The sequence below is a fragment of the Galeopterus variegatus genome, unplaced genomic scaffold (assembly GCF_000696425.1).
Source record: "Galeopterus variegatus unplaced genomic scaffold, G_variegatus-3.0.2 Scaffold19461, whole genome shotgun sequence".
Taxonomy (NCBI): domain Eukaryota; kingdom Metazoa; phylum Chordata; class Mammalia; order Dermoptera; family Cynocephalidae; genus Galeopterus; species Galeopterus variegatus.
This window is the reverse complement of record NW_007745572.1, coordinates 5558-8845: the sequence shown is the minus strand read 5'-3', so window position 1 is coordinate 8845 and position 3288 is coordinate 5558. Positions and strand designations below refer to the sequence as shown.

General features: G+C 40.1%; 2 pseudogenes; one reads left to right on the top strand and one right to left on the bottom strand.

Annotated features, from left to right (window-relative positions):
- Positions 1-349: 349 nt before the first annotated feature.
- Positions 350-1099, bottom strand: LOC103583071 (annotated as a pseudogene).
- A 555-nt stretch (positions 1100-1654) lies between these two features.
- On the top strand, positions 1655-2628 carry LOC103583070 (annotated as a pseudogene).
- Positions 2629-3288: the final 660 nt, after the last annotated feature.

Sequence of the window (3288 nt, the reverse complement as noted above, 5' to 3'; positions counted from 1 at the left end):
AAAAAAGACAAAAAGGAAAAAAAAAAAAGTCTGGAACATTCAGACCATAGCAGTAGCTTTGTACTGTTTTGAACAAATAAATAGATAAATAAATAAAAGTCTGTGGATTTGGTTTCACCTTCTGTGCAACCATTTCTTTCAGCAGTTCCAGTGTATTATTCCATTTGACCTCAAATTTCTCATTTCTTATCAATGCTGTTGCTTCAATCAATGCACTGAAGGTATATACACCAGCACAGTGTCTGCTCTTTAATAACCCAGGTGGACAAGTTCAACACCTGCACGTGAACTTGGTGCTCAACCATTGCCCAGGTCATTGTGCAGTAGGAATGTGCATCTTTCTTTGGCATTAGAGCAAAAATTCTCTCAGCATTGTTTTTTGCTCTCCAAGTAACTCCCAACTGATGACCAGCCTTCTTCCTAGATTTCTTTTTATCTTCTTCTGTGGCTGAGGCCAGAAGAAGAATTGAGATTCTTCTGACTGTTCAGTTTGTTGAAATTGACAATCGGCTGGGGGATCTTGGTCACCATAGTAACACAATAAATCAGAGAGACTCTTAGTTGCTTTGAGAGACAGACTGGCTCCTGCTGTGAGAGGTGATCAAACGTGTCCATCGAAGCTTTGACTTTTTTGACCTTGATTCATCCCTTCGGGGCAGCTTTCACTTCTTCAATCTGAGGTTCAAAGCACTCAGGAACTAAAGATGGTATATGAAGTTCAGCTATGTCCTTCTGAAAATATTTGGAATGTGAGTTAATAAGAAACTTTACTGGGGGAGGGGCACACACAAAAAACAACAACAAAACTTTGCTGCATTCCCCCCAGACTTCTTTACTGATAAAAACAAATGAGATTTCACAGAGGATATTGGTATGAGTAAGGATCGTCTTGAAATGCATAAGGGGTGGCCGTGGTATCCCTGTTTACTGTGGAAGCAAGTGCCTGAAGAATGGCCACTTTACCACAAGTTTTCTTTCTTGGAATGATTACTTCTTTCAGTCCTGTTATATCAGTTCCTTCAACCTTTGGAAGGGTTGCACTTCCAGAATAAAATCAGCAACTGGGTGCCCATTCACCCATCAAATGTTTTTTCTGCATCATTTGATAAGATCATTTGGTTTCCTTATTTAGACTATTGATATAGTGGATTATATTGATTGATTTTCTATTGTTTGTCTTTCCGGTCTCAGGTATCTCAAATAAATCCCATGTGGTCATGTTGTACAATTCTTTTTATACATTGCTGTGTTGGCTTTATTAATATTTTGTTGAGGATTTTTACGTCAAAGTTCCTGAGATACTGGTCTAGCAATTTCTTTTTTTGTACTATCTTTCTCTGGTTTTCTTATCAGGCTAATACTGGCCTCATAAAATGAGCTGGGAAGTGTTTCCATCTTTTTTATTTTGTAGATGAGAGTGTGTAAAATTGGTGTTAATTCTTCCTTAAATGTTTGGTAGAATTCTCCAGTGAAACCATCTTGGCCTGGAAATTTCTTTTTCAAAAGATTTTTCTTTAAAAATACAGATGAAATTTCAAAAATTAATATAGTAATATCTAGGCTATCTATTTTTTATATTGGATGAGACTGGTAGTTTGTAGTTTTTAAAGGAATTGGTTCATTTCATCAAAGTTGTAAAATTTATGTGCATAGTATGTTCATAGTATGTCTTTGTTATCCTTTTTTTTTTTTTCCTTTTTGTCTCTTTTTTACTGACTGGCAACGGGATCCCAACCCTCGGTGTTGCGCCTGCACTGCACTCAGCCAGTGAGTGGGAACCGGTCTCCACATGGGATCCGAACCCTCAGCGGGAGCGCCGCCACACTCCCAAGCGGGGCACTCTCCAGTGCGCCACCGGGCCGGCCCTTTGTTATCCTTTTAATGACTGTGGGGTCTATAGTGATAGCTCCTCTTTCACTCCTGTATTGGAAAATTTACATCTTCTCTCTTTTCTTCTTTGCCAGTGTTGCTAGAGGTTCATCAATTTTATTGATCTTTTCAAAGAACCAGCTTTTTGTTTTAGAAATTTTCTCCTTTTTGTAGTCATGTACTTGCTTCCCCCAAATTGTGGCTGCTAAAGACATTTGTGGTACAGGCAAAGTGGCTGCAGGGAACTGGCAGAGACTCCACCTGGGGATTCCTGAGGCTGTGTTTGTGGAAGATGTAGATTCCTTCACGAAACAGGCTGGGAATGAGACTGCAGATACAGTACTAAAAAAGCTGCAGAACAGAACCAGAAGTATAAGTTTATAAGACTCAACCTTGCTCAAAAAAATAAAAGGAGGCTAAATGGTCAGATTCCTGAAATTACACGGACTTTGGAAATTCTAAAATACATGCAGAAGAAAAAGTCCACTAATTCACTGGATACCAGATTCTTACAGGCAGACAACCTGTACTGAAAAGCCTCTGTTCTTCCTCCCAATAATGTGTGTCTGTGGTTGGGGGCTAATGTAATGCTTGAATATGATATTGATGAAGCCTAGGCATTTCTGGGAAAGGATTTATTGACTGCCACGAATTGATTCTCTTGAGGAAGACCTTGACATTCCTTGAGATCAATTTACTACCACAGAAGTCAAGATGGCCAGGGTTTATAATTGGGATGTAAAAAGAAGAAACAAAGATGATTCTTTTTTTTTTTTCCTTTTTTCTTTTTTGTCTTTTTTCTTGACCGGCAACGGATCGCAACCCTCAGTGTTGCGCCCGCACCGGACCGGGACTGGCTACGGGATAGCAACCCTCGGTGCTGTGCCCGCACCTCGCTCAGCCAGTGAGCGGCCGGTCTGTATGTGGGATCCGAACCCTCGGCGGGAGCGCCGCCGCACTTGCAAGCGGCGCACTGCAGCAGTGCGCCACCGGGCCGGCCCGAAACAAAGATGATTCTATGAAAAACAAAGCATAATGCTGGCAATTAAAGATGCAGTTCAGTTTTTCAAACATGTTCTATTTTATTTTATTTTATTTTTAAATAGGTTATTATTATATTTTTTTTTCTGCAGAAACTTGACTCCATTTTCTCTGTTGGACTATAAGCTACACAAAGGTGAAGGATAAAAAAATTGATATTACAGAGGCAGACAATAGAGCAGTGGTTACCAGAGACTGGGGAGGTGTGTGGGGCATGGGAGGGTGGGAAGGGAAATCAGGAAGAGGCTGCCAATAGGTACAAAATTTCAAATAGGTGGAATCAGCTCTGAACGAACATGTTATTTTATTTTATTTATTTATTTATTTTCTTTTTCTGTCTTTTTTACTGACCGGCAACGGGATCGCAACCCTCGGTGT